The sequence below is a fragment of the Triturus cristatus genome, chromosome 4_1 (assembly GCF_964204655.1).
Source record: "Triturus cristatus chromosome 4_1, aTriCri1.1, whole genome shotgun sequence".
NCBI classification, from domain to species: domain Eukaryota; kingdom Metazoa; phylum Chordata; class Amphibia; order Caudata; family Salamandridae; genus Triturus; species Triturus cristatus.
This window is the reverse complement of record NC_140585.1, coordinates 528,796,597-528,817,570: the sequence shown is the minus strand read 5'-3', so window position 1 is coordinate 528,817,570 and position 20,974 is coordinate 528,796,597.

The window sequence follows — 20,974 nt, the reverse complement described above, 5'->3', positions numbered from 1 at the left end:
TCCTTTCCATACATGACTGGTTTAATGGGGGGTGGTCCGACCCGGCCTACAGGCTTGAGCTGGGTGATCTAGGCCTGGACAGACTACACTCCTTTCCCTATGGGACCCCGATTCCATCTTGTCTTCCAGAGGTGACACGTTCTGTGCTACTGGCCTGGCGGGCCGCATTGCGGCACACCGGCTGGACACACACGATGACCCGCTGTACACCCTTGTGGCGCGGGCCCTGGCTCAGGGAGGAGTCCGGGCTTTGGGGTTTCGAGGCCTGGGACCGCATAGGCATTTCCCAGCTGGGGGATATTTGTGGGGGAGGTCATATGCGATCCTTTGAAGATCTCGAGGCCCGATACTTGTTGCATCCCTCACAATTCTTTTGCTACCTCCAACTGCGACACGCCCTCCACTCACACCTAACGACGAGCACACGACTGCCTGACCATAGCCCACCTGAAGCACAGATTATGTTCGGGGACCTGGGGAAGGGTGGCATTTCCCGTATTTATCGTACATTTATTAATAACACCCCGAATTCCTTGGACAGACTGCGGGCGCAATGAAAGGTCTGGGTAGGCCCCTTGGAGGAAGAGGACTGGCGAGATGCCCTTATGGCCCCTAGACTGGTCACTGCCTCTGCTCGGTTGCGCTTGGTGCAACTTTACTATCTGCATGCCGTGTATCTCCCCCCTTTTCGTCTTTACTACGCAGGGCTTAGTCCGTCCTCAGCCTGTACCAGGTGTGGCCATGGCCCCGCAGACTTCATGCACATGGTGTGGACCTGTCCCCTCCTAGCGGGATATTTGGAGGGCATCGAGATCAAGCTCTCAGAGGTTCTGGGGTGGAGGGTTCCCCATGACCCTAAGCACATGATCCTGGGCATCACGGAATGGGCTGGATGGGTCACGAAATAACAAACTGTTCTTTAATACGGCCGTAGCGGTGGCTAAGAGAGACATTGCTGCCTTGTGAAAGTGCCCGGAGTGGGGTGGACTGGTGTGCCACGCAGGAGAAAAATTATGTACGCAGCACATCTGAGAGATGCTGTGAAATGGAAAGGCCTGTTCCAAATGATCCTGGCAAAGACTGTTGTGAAATGTGGTGGCCTTCCAAATTGGGTGCATGCCTCTCACACGTATGGTCCTGTGTCCCCCTGATAAAACAGCTCCTCTTCAAGAAAAGATGCCAGCAGTGGTCAAAAGTCCACAGAAGAGCATCAGTCAAGCTGTAAGGGAACACATAGAGTTTAAAGCAGCACTAGAGAAAACTGAGGTGGCACTGGAAAAGCAAAAAGTGGAAACTGACTCAGATGAAAGTGGTGTCCAAAGGGTGAAAGAGTCAGATGCAGCCTCTGAAGAAGAAATAAGTGCTGTGGGCCTACAAGTGGAGGTAGGAAAAAGCTGTCTGAAAGGGAATCCAAAAAGTTTCCAGTGGTCCCTTGAAAAATCATTTGCACCCATAGCTAAAACATCTGAATCTGATCAAAGTGAAAATAAAAGTGAAAAGCTTGGATTGGAAAAGTGCAAGGAATTAACGGTGCTCTGTCAGAGTTTTTAAGCACCTGAGTGGTCCAAATACTTAGAAAAAGTACAGGATGCCACACTGTATGAGCCACCTTGATGACAAGCTGGTGACAAGGAGCCAAAATTTGCTGAAACAATAAATGAGAACTGTCAAACTGTTCCAAGAAGCTACTTACAGAAATCTGCACTACAACTTTTGAGCGTGGCCATATATGATCTGCTTACAGACCAAATTTGTGTGGCCATAGAAACAGAGGTAACATTGTTATATGCTCAGCTTTTGTAATAACCAGTGATAAATAACATACTAATTTAGTAGGGGTTTCTTTTAGATACCTGTGTGAATTAAGTGTGCTAATGAACACTAAGGATGAGTAGTAATATTTTAGGTAGAGAAAAACATTTAATTGACTCAACTAATGATGTGTTTTATTTAAACAAATGTAACATGTGAAATTAAATAAGTATGATAAATTTAGAAATTATTTGAGGTACAAAGATTTGATATTTATCAAAAGGGTGAATTGATGGAGCTTAGATTTCACCTATAAAATGTATGCATTATTATATGACAAAAAGCTGCAGACATGAGTTCTAAAATGACACGCAGATTGTGGCGCAAGCAAGATGAAAACATAAGGCCTGATCAGAATGCTTCAGTTGAACAGCCATGTTTATATGTGATTAATTAATATGTAATCTCACAATAGAATGCACATTAATTTAGAAAATGTATTTGTACTTTCAAAATGGCATCATGTATTTTTGCAAGAATAGAAATGTGCTGAATTGTGTTTCACAGTGTAGAAAACCACGTGATTTCAGTTTGCTTTAGTGGCCTCAGCTTACTGCAGGTTTTGCCCTTGAACATTAGAATGGAATGTGCTCCTCTTCCCTACCAACTTTCAACGAAAGGGCTTTGTTAATAAATTACACCCTCCTCTTTCCGTCTCTTCGACCTTCACTATGTTACATATCTTTTTAGCCTGTTTAAAAGTGGAGTGAAGAGCACACATTTTTTTCATAATCACAAGACTAAAATTTGAACAGGAACACGCCTGATTAATGACTTATCCAGTCAGCCCATGGGAAGATGATGTGTCTTGAAGTTCTGATTGGATCAGCTATGTGAACTTTTGCTAGCACAGCCAGGCAGAGAGAGAGCTGAAAGGATCAGAACAGATTTAGATTTTAGGTGCTAAACTTTAAATTTCATGCTTTAACTAACTGCTTTTGAAAATATGTATTTGTCCTATGCATTTATTTCTCTTTATGGGAGATTTTTGTCATTATTAATTATTGATTAACCTTGCAAGACTTACTCTGTTTCTTAGAAACTCTTTAAGAGTTTTGACTGACAATTTGCACCGCATTTCCCTTCCTATATGTGATGCTTATATGCAGACTGTAATATGCACTGTATTAATGCTATTTTTCCTATTTTTCAATTTTGTAACCTGATTGATATTTGATTAATGAATAAAGAGTCAGAGAACCTTAACTTTTGACTTAAAAATAAAACCCTTTAAAATAACTCACCACTCTCATTATTGCCTTAAATATTGTTTGCATTAAATTTTCATAAACATGTAAAGTCTCCTGTTTGGTGAAACACGGTCATCAAAAGGTCCATCATTTCACCCTTTACAGCGGTAAACAATAGGTAATGAGGTTTTGAATAGGGAAATTACCAGGTAATTACCGCTGGATCAGTTTTTGGTAGCAGAGTTAAGGTTAGTGCCATCACCAAAAGGAGCATAGTTAGTTTAATGCCTAGCGCTAGAAAATAATTGCCGAAGTTAGATAAAGTCCTGATTCCTGTGCTCAGAACCTGAGGATTGGCAAAGCAGTACTGTAAAGGTGATGCAAAAAGGAGATTGCTGGAGTGGTGTGAGTATTAATAGGGTTGTGAAATGCGGTTAATGTGCTTGCAGGTATGTTTTTGTGGTGTAGAAAAATAGTAAGGGTTTTGACTGTGGATTCAATTTTGCTCATTTTGACTTGATGTTTTTTATTTTGTATTATTGATTAAATTGGTAATTTCATAGGACAGATTTATAATGATTGATTTATGTCTAACACTTTATGTTGAATTTGTATTGCGTTTTCTGTTGTTTTTGAAGACTTCCGGGATTTAAGAAGTTGGATGCCTTGTAGGTACACAGGGAAAAACGTGTGTCAAGTGAAGTCACACGGTGTATTGTCTGTTTGCCCTGTAGGTACACGGGGAAATGTGTTGCAAGTGAAGTCGCACAGCCCATTGTCTGGTTTCAAGTTGGTAACTGTGAGACCGGCCTCACGGCGTATGCCCTCCCGATCATCCAGCCAACCTGCAACCACCCCCAAGACACAGCATCTCCGACTCCGGCCGCCCCAGCCACACAGACCCGAGGGCCGGCCAGAGCCCCCGACAGACTCGACACCCTACCATGCATGTCCGACCGAGGGAGCGGGAACCCCCGAGCCAGACCAAGAGGCGCCAGCCCAGTCACACCTCGGGTCGCCTTCCCCCGGGAGGACTCGATCGGCCACCAGGCCCCTGGGGAGCAGGCGCCTCGCCTGACGAGCGTCTGGGGTCCCTCCCAGACCCACCTGAAAAGACCAAAGAAACGAGCGGCAGGAAATCCCGACGAACCCCCTCAGTCACCCAAGGCCCCTCTCTGCGAGGACTCCGGACTTCAAAGGGCAGGGGGAGTATAATAAGGGGTGCCGGAGGAACGAATGGCAGAGAAGACCTGGAATCATCGAAGCCTGCTGACGCTGTCGCGGCTCCCGAATACCGAACCACCTGGGCCTGCTGAGTGACTCGCTGCCCCCAGCCATTGAACCATCTGAGCCCTGCTGACGAGATCGCGGCTCCCGAACTCCGAACCACCTGGGCCTGCTGAGTGACTCGCGGCCCGACCCTCGAACCACCTGAGCCCTGCTGACGAGATCGCGGCTCCCGAACTCCGACTACCTGTGCCTGCTGAGTACCTTGCGGCTCTCCCCTCGAGGACGAATTGGCAAGAGATCGCCCAGAGAAACAACACCCTCCAGCTCGAGGATTGTGAGCTATCCGCAGGGTACTTTGCAGAGACACTACCTTCAAAGACTGTCCCGCTACCCCCATTCCCCTACCACCGATTTGTAGTCTCTTGTGCCCTCATGTGCTATTTACACCTTGGATCATAAAGATCCCTTGAAACCTTCGATAAAAGAACCTATCGTCCTACAAAGAATACGTGTGGTGTCACTCTGTTCGTAGTGTAAGCTCAGGGTGTGCGCGCCTGGTTCGGCCTACTTGGGAGAGGTGGGTCAAAGGGGTGGGCAAGACGTTTAACCAAACCCCCCTCCGGCGAACGCCTTTCCAACAGTAACATCGTCGTGTGTTATCGGTAGGGACATTTTCTGTGTGAAAGTGGTGTATGGATAGCGAAGGCCACCTGTGAAATTTCAGCCTTAAGAACAGGAGTCAATTGTGAGCTCTGATTACGCTTATACCTGGGAAGGTAACAGGTCTCCCCTAAGCATGTAAGAAGGGTAAAGTAGAGGGAAGTGCTACTTTATCGGCAAAACTGAATAATTCTGTGGTAGGGTAGAGGTAAGCGCTGCCTACTGGAAATACAGAATTCTTGTGCAAATGGACTACATTTTCTGTATGAATGTGTGTAAGTGAAATAGGACTCAGTTTTCTCGTGAAACTCTGGCCTTAATTCTCAGGAGCATTGTAGTCTCCACATGTGTTTTAACCCCAAAGAAACGGTTAGCCTTTGCTTGTTAGAAGGGTAAAGTAGAGGGAAGTGCTACTTTATCGGCGAAACTGAACAATTCTGTGGTAGGGTAGAGGTAAGCGCTGCCTACTGGAAATACAGAATTCTTGTGTAAAAGGTCAAAACTATTTCTTTGGTTTAGCGTAACAGGTAATGGTGGTGTTTTTATTTTGTTACTAACGGAATTTTGATTAAAGAAAACTCAAACAAATATTGCCGTAAGATTTTGTAAAGGGAGGGCTAGTAGCAGGAGGAAAACTGACGTCCCAAAGGGCCGCGCTGGCACTGGACGAGACAGTGGGTGTGTAGTGAACCCTGTTTGTAAAGAAGGGTTCAGTAGCAGGAGTTAAACGGACTGAAACTGTCAATTGTGGCAGGATTGGAGAAAATAAATTGCATTAAAATCTTACAGAAATGGAATTGCTTAAAGGTTTAAAGAAACTGTTGGGAGGTAAAGTGAAAAATTTGTTTTTAATTGGTGATGCTCCTGAAGGAACACCTGTGCATTTTATGTCTACAAATTTGGGAAAAAGTTCATGTATGTGGGTTCACCAATGGTGCAAGATTACTGAAAAAGAGGGTCCTTTGAGGTTTCCAAAAGATGGTACTTTTGAATTGCAAGTTATTGACAAATTAAGGGAAGTGTTATGTGAAATAAAGACACCATCTAGAGCTGCACAATTTGAGGCCTTAAGCATGTGGCAAAAGACAGCAAGAGACAAAGTAAGTGAGGATAAAAAGGTAAAGCACCAGATGCAGGAGAAGGGAATTAATGATGATAAAAAGCTTCAAATAAATAATGATTCAGGGGATGAAATAATGGATGCATTGTTAACTGAGTGTCGCCTCTTTATGTGGTTCCCATGAAAAATACTGATAATAGTGTACCAGTAAGTACAACAGTGGCTACTGCTTCTGTTGAACAGAGAGAAACACAGAATGAGAGAAACGTGCAGACATTTCAGATTGACCCACTACCTGTTGATTCAGCACTGACAGTGATACCTCCAGGTGTTACTGCTTTAAATGTGACTGATTCAGTGAAGAAACTACAAGCTGCAGATGCACAGACAGTGCCTAGGCAAATTATGACTGTCCCAATTAATATGGGCCCTACCCAAAAGGTTCAAAGAATTGTAGAAGGAGCAAATATGTCAGGGTTTATTTTAGAATCTCAGAATTCACAGATTATTGAACAGAAACTACCCCAGACAGTCCAAGCATTGAAAGATGAGGGGAAAATGCTGTTTACAACATCTGCAGCCCAGGATAAAATGAATATATTTGAAGATGGGAGTTTTCAAACCTGCTGTGAGGAAGCAGCAGTAATTAAAAAGATAGAATGCATGGGGGAACAAGTTAACCCAGACCCTGAAAAAGAGAAACAGCTTAGTGTTTTAAATTCAACATTTGAACATGAAGAGATTAACAGTACTTGCTATTTAAATCAGGAAAAAATGAACCAGTGTCAGGAAAAAGAATTAATTTCCCTGAGTAAGGAAACAAATACATATGCAGTAACTACACATGGTAGACTGACCAATTTGGCTCAAAAATATGAAATTAATGTTTCAGGAAGTTTTCCATTTCAGACACGTTTCAGGGTACATATGGATGATGAAGCAAATAAGACCATGAGTTCTTCAGGAATGCAATTGCACATTGCAGAAACGAAATATATTTTTAAATACAATGGGTTTGAGAAATTAGGAGACAAGTGCATAAGAAAACATGAGAAGAAAAAGAAACCACCAGACCTAGCAAGGAAACTGGATAAGAAAAGGAAACCACCAGATTTAGTTGAGGAAAATAATAGGCAGAATGAGGGAGAAGCTTTTGCTTGCTCATTGAGAGAAGTGCATGTTCATGTGCCACGGAACAAAAGTGAACTTGCAGAATTTCTGAACACATTCCCGAAATTGAGAGACAAACTTATGCTGTGGTACCCACAAGTTGATGGATTTATCGAAATTTTAAAGGAGTTGTGTATTAATTTGGAAATTATTTTTGACACTGCCATGCAAACTGAATTATGGTTTGAATCTAAAGTTGCGGTGCAAAGGCCAGGTGAGGAGACAGAGAAAAATGTCTGCATAAATGCACCATCATTTTCTCTTGTTGTTATGGAGAAAAACATAGCAGTGATTACTTTCCTGAAGGGCAGAGTGCCAGCAAAATATGTGAATTGGGTACAGATTAAAAGAACAAAACAGGAGTTAAAATTGGTTCATGAGTTTTGTGAAAGTGTGTGTTTAATGTTTCAGCAACACAGTGGTAAAGAATGTCCTGATGCCATTAGCATTAGATTCTTTGTGACTCAGTTGGTTATTGGTTTAATATTTTCTGATCAGATCAGTGTGCACATACAGCAAAAGCTGATAGAATGGCATCTGAAGGATGAAGGTTACTATTGTGCTGGACAGGGAATGAAGCCAAAAGTTTGAAGAAAAACCTATGATGGTACAGAGAAGGTTTGCACAGAAACGTTTTCAGAATAAGCTGTTTGCAGAGAATAAACTTGTGGTGCAGGGTGATGTTTCACAAGCAGAGGTAAAAAGTGCTCAAGGAAGATTTAGTGTTCCACAGGATGGAAATAAAGGTGTTTTGGTTTGTGCAAATTCAGGTATGGATGTTGTACTGCTGGAAAAAGTGTCCTTTTGCCATCTTTGTGACAGATTTGAGCATTGGATGGAAGAAGAAATTTAAATGTAAACATGATGCAGCAGTAGGAAATGTGCAAAAACAGAGAAATGCAGGTGCAAGAGGTGCCAGCTAAGCAAATGCAAATGTCAGTTCAGAAACAGGTACCAATGGCAGGCATTTTTCAAGCCCAAATGTTCCCACAAAATATGGAAAATGTTAAATACGTTGTCCAGGGCAAATGTGAATTATTTCCAGAAACAAAATCAGAACCCAGTTCAACAGGTTACTGTATTTGAAAATGAGAGTTTTAACCCTAACAATTCTGAAATTACCAAGTCCATTGTGAAAGCAGTGGAAGGTCGAGACTTAGTTGGAGTTTTAAACAAAGAAATTACACACCCAATTTTAGAAGAATTTGCACCACAAATAAGCCCATTTGAGGAAACTTACCAATTTATTGTTTGTGACTCAGGCCTGACAGGAAAACAATTGTTTTGCCAATTAAACAGCACAGATTACTGTACACCAGATAATGTTAATTTTCAGATTCCTGGTGAGGATGTACATTTTAAAATGGCCCATCAAGAGACAGCTGTAGCATTGTTTTGAGAAAAGACTGTTGAAAAATTACCTTCTGATTTGAAAGAAATAATAAACCCAGAAGTAAGGGAGTTCATAGAGAAAGATGTCAGATTAATAAAATATGCAGAGCATGTCTTATTCAAATTAGAATTAGATGACATGTATTCAAGAACAGCATCAATTGCAGGAATTTTACCAATAAAAGGGTTTTTGATGGAATTGATTGGAAGTTTATGTAACTTTCTGATCACAGGTTCGCAGAAACTAAATGAAAAGAACAGATTAGAGCAGGAGATTAATAGCATAATTTTTCCATGTTGTCCTATGGTACCGAATCCAGACAATATATTTTTTCACATTCCATGTGCTGAAGAATGGCTTACTGTTATTGATAGTTGCCAAGTTCATGTCACAGTTCCATTGCATGAAGCTAGTGAGGAGTACTGTCAGAAAGAAAATGAATGTCTGGGACACATAATTGGAAAGGGAGGTAGAAAGGTGTCACCACAGAGAGTGGAAATAATTTACCAAATTCAGAAAGAAGTCAGGAAGTTTTTGGGAATGGTTTGCTGCTGTAGTGAGTGGTTACTAAACCTTTCCCTAGTGACTAAGCCTTTACTGAGGCTGACACACAAGGATGTGTCTGATCCGCTTCCATTGGACAACAATTGCACAAAAATATTCCTATAGTTGAAGGTGAAAAAGTGTTGCGCCCCGGCACTAGGAATGCAAGTTTATTTAAAAGAAAATACACCGATGTGCAGTGAGAGGGAGGGCTGCGCTCTCTCAGTGCCTGTTCAAAAACATGAATCCTTTCAATGGTCTGTGATGTATTTCCCAATGACCATTGACCCCAACATCACAGAAATGCCCAGCTGCCTTAATTTAGTAGCTGTGGTAGATGTCAGTCATAAAAAGAGTGAGTTTATAATAATGGAATTCCCAATTATTGAAATAGTTGCTTCCTTTGTGGAGTTGTTTTGGGAAAATACTGTGACCAAGAAATGTCTAAATTCAAATGTATTTAGCTTACTGCCAGCAAATGAAATGGTTTGTGATCAAACTGAACCTAAATGTTTAAATGTCATGAATTTCTGCCGGAAACCAAAGTTAAACTTTAATGATGAACGTCTGATTCAGCCCAACCATTTTGTAGATGGCCCATATTTGAAAGGTAACAATGACACATTAAGAGTAGCACATGCTACTCATTCGCACCAATGCAGCAACTTCTCTTCCACCTGACGCAACAGATTGACTGGATCTCCCCTGTCCGGCCTGTAGCTCCTTCGGCAATTCATGTACCATGTCCGATACGCCATTAGTGAATGACGCCCTGCGTATCATGTCTTGGAATGTTAATGGGCTCCTGGATCGCCTTAAACGCATAGCCGTCCCTAAGTATGCGCAGCGCATAGGGGCAGACATTTTATTTTTACAAGAAACCCACTTGTTGGGTAATCGCTCTCCCTTTCTGGCGCGGTACGGCTATGACAGAGTGTGGCACTCGGGGTTCCCAGGGAGTGGCAATTCTAGTATGTCGCTCCCTTCCTTTGGTGACCGTTCACACAGCCCTTGACGCCCAGGGCACTCTCGTGGCTGTTAGTGGCACAATCAATGGCAACCCGCTTAACCTGGTGTCCCTTTACTCCCCCCCTCGATGCTGACAAAGACTCTGGCTAAATCTGTTGAGCTATTGACTTCATTGCCCTCTGGCCCGACATTCCTTGGGGGCGACTTTAATGCGGTCTAATCACCGGATCTAGATACGACAGGCCCCCCATCCCCAAGTAGAACCTTCCAGGCCAAGCAGCTGCTGTCATGGTCTGCCTCTCTCGGTCTGTGCGACGCCTGGCGGCTGTGGGGCATCCACACGCTAGACAATTCACCCACACCTCGGCGGCGCACCATACACAGGCACGCATTGACACCATCTTTGTCCCGTGGACGGACTGTCTTCTGATTCAGGATGTCTCGCTTCTTCCATGAGGTATCTCCGACCACGCGCCGGTGCTGATTCGTGCGGGCCCGCTCCCGCCTTTGCCCGAGAAACATGGAGGTTGAATGCCTGGTTTCTTCAGGACAAAGACTTCTGGGCAGCAGTGGGGGTGGAGCTCAAGCAATACTTTCTCTCCAACGAAGGCTCTGTGTCCTCCCTGGGTACCCTCTGGGAGGCGGGCAAGGCCACGATTAGGGGGGTCGCCAAGGGCCGCCTCAAGCTCCAGCACCAAGCCCAGCTGGAGCAGATTACCTCACAGGAGGCGCAGGCCCTGTGCCTCGAACGAACTGCGACCCGATCCCCGGATGGTTCCAACATGAGACTTCTGGCCCGCCTTCGGACGGAGATTAAACAGCTGTTGCTGGAGGCGGCTAAACTCCTTTGGCGCTCCTCTGTGGCCAGAGTATATGGATGGGGCGACAAGAACGGCGCGCTCCTTCACCGTCTGGCAACATATCCCAGAGCGAATAGCATCATCCCTGAGATAGTGACGCCAGGGGGGGTTACCGTGCCATGCCCCACTGGAGATGGCGCAGGCCTTTGCTACCTACTACCGCAGGCTCTACGAGGCCCAGGACCCGACCCTCTCCCTGGTGGCTCTGATGGACAGTGAGTGCGGCCACCTTCCGCGGCTAGACGCCACCGTCCAAGCTGAACTGGACCGTCCTATTTCCCGCAAAGAAACTGGAGATTCTATCACTCTTGTCTCCTCTGGCAAAACTCCGGGCCCTGATGGCCTCCCCCAGGAGTATTACGCCCACTACCGGGACGTTCTCCTCCCTCATTTAGACGCGTTATTTCAGGAGGCCGTGGAGAAGGGCTCCTTTCCCCAAGAAATGGATATCGCCACTATTGTGGTCATTCCGAAGTCCCAGCCCCCTTCGCCGCAGTGCGCGGATTATCGCCCTATCTCCCTCATTAATACTGAGGTGAAACTGTTTGCCACCATCCTTGCCCAGCGGCTCAGGCCCCATCTGTCTATGTTGGTCCACCCGATCAGTGTGGGTTTATGCCTTCCCGTGGCACCCGACATTGTCTCCGTAGGCTGCATTCCGTCTTTGCTCGCTGCCACCTCCTCACTCCTTACCTCGTGCTACTCCTGGTAGACTCTGAGAAGGCCTTTGAATCTGTGGATTGGGACTTCCTTCAAGATGTTCTCGAGGCGATGGGACTTGGCCTTTGCTTTCGGGCCATGATCAAGGTCCTGTACACCCTCCCGCGGGCTCGGGTCCTAGTCAACGGGGTCCTGTCTGAGCCCTTCCCGGTCTGCAGGGGAATGAGGCAGGGCTGCCCCCTTTCCTCCCTGCTTTTTGCTTTAGTGATGGAGCCTCTGGCGTCCTTGATGCGGTCCTGTGACCGGATGGGGGGATGGGATTGGCCCAGCGTCGAGCCAGACAAAATTGCCCTCTATGCAGACGACGTTCTTATCTATCTGGCAGATCCTGCCCAGTCGGGTCCCCATTGTCTTCGTATCTTGCGATCCTTCGAATAGGCCTCCGGCATCCGTTTGAACCCCGATAAGTCGGTCCTGGTCCCCTTGCACCTCTCCCGGGAATGCTTTGATTGGCAGTCCACCATACCTCTGCGCCATCAATCTTTCAAATACATGGGGATTTGGGTTTCACTACAGCCCGAACTCAGCTGGGCCCTCAACGTCACTCCTCTGGTGAAGCGAGCCAAGGCGGATCTTCAGCGGTGGCATTCCTTGCCCCTCAACCCCATGGGGAGGGTGGCTCTCTTCAAAATGATGGTGCTTCTTTACATGCTTCAAAATACCCCTGTGTGTTTCCCTAGGGCCTGGTTCCGTACGCTGGATGGCTTCATCACCAAGTTCCTATGGGGGGAAAAGTAGGTCCCGATTAGCGCTCAGTACCTGCAGGATTCCTTCATTCGACGGGGGTTTGGGGATGACTCACCTCTACCTCTACTATCTGGCCACCCGACTCCTTTCCATACATGACTGGTTTAATGAGGGGTGGTCCGACCCGGCCTACAGGCTTGAGCTGGGTGATCTAGGCCTGGACAGACTACACTCCTTTCTCTATGGGACCCCGATTCCATCTTGTCTTCCAGAGGTGACACGTTCTGTGCTACTGGCCTGGCTGGCAGCATTGCGGCACACCGGCTGGACATACACGATGACCCGCTGTACACCCTTGTGGTGCGGGCCCTGGCTCAGGGAGGAGTCCGGGCTTTGGGGTTTCGAGGCCTGGGACCGCGTAGGCATTTCCCAGCGATGTTTGTGGGGGAGGTCATATGCGATCCTTTGAAGATCTCCAGGCCCGATACTTGTTGCATCCCTCACAATTCTTTTGCTACCTCCAACTGCGACACGCCCTCCACTCACACCTAACGACGGGCACACGACTGCCTGACCATAGCCCACCTGAAGCACAGATTATGTTCGGGGACCTGGGGAAGGGTGGCATTTCCCGTATTTATCGTACATTGATTAATAACACGCCGAATTCCTTGGACAGACTGCGGGCGCAATGGAAGGTCTGGGTAGGCCCCTTGGAGGAAGAGGACTGGCGAGATGCCCTTATGGCCCCTAGACTGGTCACTGCCTCTGCTCGGTTGCGCTTGGTGCAACTTTACTATCTGCATGCCGTGCATCTCCCCCCTGTTCGTCTTCACTGCGCAGGGCTTAGCCCGTCCTCAGCCTGTACCAGGTGTGGCCATGGCCCCGCAGACTTCCTGCACATGGTGTGGACCTGTCCCCTCCTAGTGGGATATTTGGAGGGCATCGAGATCAAGCTCTCAGAGGTTCTGGGGTGGAGGGTTCCCCATGACCCTAAGCACATGATCCTGGGCATCACGGAATGGGCTTGATGGGTCACGAAATGACAAACTGTTCTTTAATACGGCCGTAGCGGTGGCTAAGAGAGACATTGCTGCCTTGTGAAAGTGCCCGGAGTGGGGTGGACTGGTGTGCCACGCAGGAGAAAATTATGTACGCAGCACATCTGAGAGATGCTGTGAAATGGAAAGGCCTGTTCCAAATGATCCTGGCAAAGACTGTTGTGAAATGTGGTGGCCTTCCAAATTGGGTGCATGCCTCTCACACATGTATGGTCCTGTGTCCCCCTGATAAAACAGCTCCTCTTCAAGAAAAGATGCCAGCAGTGGTCAAAAGTCCACAGAAGAGCATCAGTCAAGCTGTAAGGGAACACATAGAGTTTAAAGCAGCACTAGAGAAAACTGAGGTGGCACTGGAAAAGCAAAAAGTGGAAACTGACTCAGATGAAAGTGGTGTCCAAAGGGTAAAAGAGTCAGATGCAGCCTCTGAAGAAGAAATAAGTGCTGTGGGCCTACAAGTGGAGGTAGGAAAAAGCTGTCTGAAAGGGAATCCAAAAAGTTTCGAGTGGTCCCTTGAAAAATCATTTGCACCCATAGCTGAAACATCTGAATCTGATCAAAGTGAAAATAAAAGTGAAAAGCTTGGATTGGAAAAGTGCAAGGAATTAAAGGTGCTCTGTCAGTGTTTTTCAGCACCTGAGTGGTCAAAATACATGGAAAAAGTACAGGATGCCACACTGTATGAGCCACCTTGATGACAAGCTGGTGACAAGGAGCCAAAATTTGCTGAAACAATAAATGAGAACTGTCAAACTGTTCCAAGAAGCTACTTACAGAAATCTGCACTACAACTTTTGAGCGTGGCCATATATGATCTGCTTACAGACCAAATTTGTGTGGCCTTAGAAACAGAGGTAACATTGTTATATGCTCAGCTTTTGTAATAACCAGTGATAAATAACATACTAATTTAGTAGGGGTTTCTTTTAGATACCTGTGTGAATTAAGTGTGCTAATGAACACTAAGGATGAGTAGTAATATTTTAGGTAGAGAAAAACATTTAATTGACTCAACTAATGATGTGTTTTATTTAAACAAATGTAACATGTGAAATTAAATAAGTATGATAAATGTAGAAATTATTTGAGGTACAAAGATTTGATATTTATCAAAAGGGTGAATTGATGGAGCTTAGATTTCACCTATAAAATGTATGCATTATTATATGACAAAAAGCTGCAGACATGAGTTCTAAAATGACACGCAGATTGTGGCGCAAGCAAGATGAAAACATAAGGCCTGATCAGAATGCTTCAGTTTGGAGGTGCTTTCATGTGAAAACATGCTCAATTAGTTGAACAGCCATGTTTATATGTGATTAATCAATATGTAACCTCACTATAGAATGCACATTAATTTAGAAAATGTATTTGTACTTTCAAAATGGCATCATGTATTTTTGCAAGAGTAGAAATGTGCTGAATTGTGTTTCACAGTGTAGAAAACCACGTGATTTCAGTTTGCTTCAGTGGCCTCAGCTTACTGCAGGTTTTGCCCTTGAACATTAGAATGGAATGTGCTCCTCTTCCCTACCAACTTTCAACGAAAGGGCTTTGTTAATAAATCACACCCTCCTGTTTCCGTCTCTTCGACCTTCACTATGTTACATATCTTTTTAGCCTGTTTAAAAGTGGAGTGAAGAGCACACATTTTTTTCATAATCACAAGACTAAAATTTGAACAGGAACACGCCTGATTAATGACGTATCCAGTCAGCCCATGGGAAGATGATGTGTCTTGAAGTTCTGATTGGATCAGCTATTTGAACTTTTGCTAGCACAGCCAGGCAGAGAGAGAGCTGAAAGGATCAGAACAGATTTAGATTTTAGGTGCTAAACTTTAAAATTTCATGCTTTAACTAACTGCTTTTGAAAATATGTATTTGTCCTATGCATTTATTTCTCTTTATGGGAGATTTTTGCCATTATTAATTATTGATTAACCTTGCAAGACTTACTCTGTTTCTTAGAAACTCTTTAAGAGTTTTGACTGACAATTTGCACCGCATTTCCCTTCCTATATGTGATGCTTATATGCAGACTGTAATATGCACTGTATTAATGCTATTTTTCCTATTTTTCAATTTTGTAACCTGATTGATATTTGACTAATGAATAAAGAGTCAGAGAACCTTAACTTTTGACTTAAAAATAAAACCCTTTAAAATAACTCACCACTCTCATTATTGCCTTAAATATTTTTTGCATTAAATTTTCATAAATATGTAAAGTCTCCTGTTTGGTGAAACACGGTCATCAAAAGGTCCATCATTTCACCCTTTACAGCGGTAAACAATAGGTAATGAGGTTTTGAATAGGGAAATTACCAGGTAATTACCGCTGGATCAGTTTTTGGTAGCAGAGTTAAGGTTAGTGCCATCACCAAAAGGAGCATAGTTAGTTTAATGCCTAGCGCTAGAAAATAATTGCCAAAGTTAGATAAAGTCCTGATTCCTGATTCCTGTGCTCAGAACCTGAGGATTGGCAAAGCAGTACTGGAAAGGTGATGCAAAAAGGAGATTGCTGGAGTGGTGTGAGTATTAATAGGGTTGTGAAATGCGGTTAATGTGCTTGCAGGTATGTTTTTGTGGTGTGGAAAAATAGTAAGGGTTTTGACTGTGGATTCAATTTTGCTCATTTTGACTTGATGTTTTTTATTTTGTTTTATTGATTAAATTGGTAATTTCATAGGACAGATTTATAATGATTGATTTATGTCTAACACTTTATGTTGAATTTGTATTGTGTTTTATGTTGTTTTTGAAGACTTCCGGGATTTAGGAAGTTGGATACACGGGGAAATGTGTGGCAAGTGAAGTCGCACAGCCCATTGTCTGGTTTCAAGTTGGTAACATCGTCGTGTGTTATCGGTAGGGACATTTTCTGTGTGAAAGTGGTGTATGGATAGCGAAGGCCACCTGTGAAATTTCAGCCTTAAGAACAGGAGTCAATTGTGAGCTCTGATTACGCTTATCCCTGGGAAGGTAACAGGTCTCCCCTAAGCATGTAAGAAGGGTAAAGTAGAGGGAAGTGCTACTTTATCGGCAAAACTGAATAATTCTGTGGTAGGGTAGAGGTAAGCGCTGCCTACTGGAAATACAGAATTCTTGTGCAAATGGACTACATTTTCTGTATGAATGTGTGTAAGTGAAATAGGACTCCGTTTTCTCGTGAAACTCTGGCCTTAATTCTCAGGAGCATTGTAGTCTCCACATGTGTTTTATCCCCAAAGAAACGGTTAGCCTTTGCTTGTTAGAAGGGTAAAGTAGAGGGAAGTGCTACTTTATCGGCGAAACTGAACAATTCTGTGGTAGGGAAGAGGTAAGCGCTGCCTACTGGAAATACAGAATTCTTGTGTAAAAGGTCAAAACTACTTCTTTGGTTTAGTGAAACAGGTAATGGTGGTGTTTTTATTTTGTTACTAACGGAATTTTGATTAAAGAAAACTCAAAAAAATATTGCCGTAAGATTTTGTAAAGGGAGGGCTAGTAGCAGGAGGAAAACTGACGTCCCAAAGGGACTGGCACTGGACGAGACAGTGGGTGTGTAGTGAACCCTGTTTGTAAAGAAGGGTTCAGTAGCAGGAGTTAAACGGACTGAAACTGTCAATTGTGGCAGGATTGGAGAAAATAAATTGCATTAAAATATTACAGAAATGGAATTGCTTAAAGGTTTAAAGAAACTGTTGGGAGGTAAAGTGAAAAATGTGTTTTTAATTGGTGATGCTCCTGAAGGAACACCTGTGCATTTTATGTCTACAAATTTGGGAAAAAGTTCATGTATGTGGGTTCACCAATGGTGCAAGATTACTGAAAAAGAGGGTCCTTTGAGGTTTCCAAAAGATGGTTCTTTTGAATTGCAAGTTATTGACAAATTAAGGGAAGTGTTATGTGAAATAAAGACACCATCTAGAGCTGCACAATTTGAGGCCTTAAGCATGTGGCAAAAGACAGCAAGAGACAAAGTAAGTGAGGATAAAAAGGTAAAGCACCAGATGCAGGAGAAGGGAATTAATGATGATAAAAAGCTTCAAATAAATAATGATTCAGGGGACGAAATAATGGATGCATTGTTAACTGAGTGCCGCCTCTTTATGTGGTTCCCATGAAAAATACTGATAATAGTGTACCAGTAAGTACAACAGTGGCTACTGCTTCTGTTGAACAGAGAGAAACACAGAATGAGAGAAACGTGCAGACATTTCAGATTGACCCACTACCTGTTGATTCAGCACTGACAGTGATACCTCCAGGTGTTACTGCTTTAAATGTGACTGATTCAGGGCCATATGTAGGTAAATATATTTTACCGATTCTTAAATACCGAATTTTACCGAATCGGTATTTATGAATCGGTAAGTTATATGTAGGTAATCATTCGGTAATAATTACCGAATCGGTAACATTCGGTATTCAAGAATCGGAATTTACCGATTCGGTAAATACCGAGGTGGTATTTACCGATTCGGTAAAATTCGAAGTGGTATTTACCGATTCAGTAGGTATTTTACCGAATCGGAAAAACGAAAACACATGACTGGATGAAACAGCCAATCCTGTGCAACCAAACCCCACCCAACCAGGAAGTGGCCACACCCAGGCAGGTGCACACAATCAACAGACTCTGGAGAGGCTGGGAGTGCAGAGGAGAGGCAGGGAGCCAGTGCCTGATTGTGCAGCTCAAATTCACAATGTCCAGCCAGGAGACACAGAGAGATGGAGGGGAAAGGAGGAGAAAGCAGAAATTTAGCCCCAAGGAACTCCAGGTACTAGTGGAGGAGGTGGTGAAGCAGCACCAGAAGCTGTTTGGGAGGCAGTCCCTGCAAGTGGCAGAGTCGGAGAAGCGGAATATGTGGCTGGGAATCCAGGCGCAGGTCAATGCTGTTGGAGTGACCCCCAGGGACATTGAGGTACTTAAAAAGCGCTGGTACGACCTGAGGATCGTCACAAAGAGGAAGATGGGGGAACTGCAGAAGGAGGCCAGCCGGACAGGAGGTGGAAGGAACAGGGCACCTGCCCTTACCGAACTGGAGGAGCTGGTGGAGTCCACAATAGAGCACGAGAGTGTCGTGGGGCTTGGGGATGCCGACAGCTCTGCCAGAGCCGCCACCCAACAAGGTAAGACGAATGCACAGCAATGTAGCCCCCCCTACCCCTATCCCACATCCCCCATTGTGAAATGAGTATCCCACTCCAGTCCATGTGTTAGTGCAGACTGGCAATGCATTATGGGAGATGTAGTCTGGGAAACCCCAACCATGAACTGAATAGCACAGAACAACAAGGCATGGTACACACATTAGCGAAAAGCAGGCAGAGGACAATGTGAGAGTGTTACAGAAATGTATTGTGATGCTTGCAATGCAGGCCTTCAGGTACACTGAGCTGATGTTGCATTTCTGTCCACAGATGTAACATTGCGCAGGACTGCACATGCAACAGGAGAGAGGGCACACCGGCAAGACAGTTCAGGGCTGGCCAGCACAAGTTCTGCCCAGAGATCATTGCCACAGCCAGCCTCACCACTACCACAGCCAGCATCACCACCACAGCCCGAATCAGCACCACAGCCAGCATCACCACTCATGCTTGAGTCACCGGCCACATCACCGCCTGCATTTGTGAGGTCGAGGAGGCGTGCTGCTGCCAGGTTGCGAGTGTTCGAGACCTCATCTGACGACAGCAGGGGCCCGGAGCCAAACACTATGCCCCAGGATGGGAGCCATGCCACATCAGAGGGAGCACACACAGGTGCCAGACGGCGCCGCAGGTCTCGGGTGCAGAGTGCACCAGCACACGTTGACAGCCATGGGGTGTTCTCGGGGCTCGAGGGCAACATGTTGAAAATACAGCGCCTACAAACAAAGGCAGTGATGTCAGTTCAGCGGCAAATGCGGGGACTGAAAGCTACTTTTGACAACATGGACAGGGGCATCAGCGCTATGGCGGTGGGGATGAGTGAGATGGCTGCGGGCATGCGGGACATGTCCCAGTCCATCAAGCTGTTGTGCAGCAAGTATGATGCAGACAGAGCTGCACGGCGCCGGGAACGGCAGAGGAGAGACAGTCATACCAGGGCACTCAACCGGCTGGCAACTGCCACTTCACTGCTCTGCAGGTGCTCTGTGGCTATGCAGGAGGGCCTGACACACTGCAGCAGCGACGTTTCTAGGGGGATGGTGCAGGTCACCAGTGCACTGGAAGTGCTATTGACAAGCCAGGCGGCCACAACTGGTGCTGGGGATGCTGCGGAAAGCATCGAAACCAGCAGCAGGAGCAGCATAACCCCCCCGGTCCCAGATACACGCAGGAGCAGCAGGCGGCATGGGGCTGCCACTAGGGAGGAGGCACAATCCGTGGCATCCCACACTGTAGCGCGTGGCCGCAAACAGTAATGCTGCACGGCATAGTCTAAGACAATTGGGTGACGTAACCCTTGACTTGCTAGTAGTCATTACGCAATGTTGCCAGAATGGCATTTTCTTGGTGTTGTGGCGTAGTGCCGCATTATTAAACTACGTCATGACATCCAACAACTGGCTGTGTCCCCTTACTTACTCAGAAATAGTTGCATGTGATCTCTGCCCGTCTCTCTCTCCCATCTGTTGCTGTTGGCACTCCAGCTGCGTTGGCCTCTGGCTGACCTGACTCATCCTCATTGTCCTCAAAATCTGTTAGTTCCACCTCTGTACCTCTCTTCGTGGCAAGGTTGTGCAGCATTGCACAAGTGGCAATGATCTTGCAACAGATGATGGGGGTGTACTGGCGTGCGCCTCCGCTTTTGTGGAGGCAGCGGAACCTGCTTTTTAATAGTCCAAACGTGCGCTCCACCACGTTGCGTGTAGATTTGTGTGCCACGTTATATCGTCTCTCACTCTGGGTTGATGGGTGTAGGTAGGGAGTGAGGATGAATGACCGCACGGCATATGCACTGTCGCCTAGGTGAGTATGAGAGAACCATCAGTCACATGCCTCAATACACGATGATTTGCACTTAGTAGAATGGAGCGTCACTGTTACTTACCTAGCAGGCATCCTTCTCCAAATTCTCCGGCAAGCAGTCGTGTGTAGATCCCACTGTTCTGGAAGATGAAGGAGTCGTGTGCGCTCCCAGGAAACTTAGCTACGATATCAGTGATGATGTTCCCTGCATCGCAGATCACCTGCACATTTATGGAGTTAGTGGACTTTCTGTTCCTGTAGATGTGCTCAGTGGCAGCTGGTGGGCAGATTGGAATGTGTGTGCCATCAATACAGCCTATGACATGGGGGAACTGTGCCATGTGATAAAAGTCTGTTTTGGTTTTCTGCAGTTCAGCCTGTGTGTTTGGGAAGCTGATGTAGTGGTGCATTCTCTGCATCATGGCATCCAGGAACTTCCTGAAGAAACGGGACAGGCAACTCTGAGATACACCACCCACCGCAGCTATCACCCCCTGGTAACTGCCAGATGCGAGTAGATGTAGGCTGCAGAGCACCTGCACATGTGGTGGTATGGCATGCTCCCTTCTTGTTGGCTGGTCCAGGAGTGGGTGCAGGTCCCTTATCAGGTCCAAGATGGTTTGGGGGTGTAGCCTGTACCTTTCATGTATCTCTGCGTCAGTCTGTTGAAAGAGTGTGATG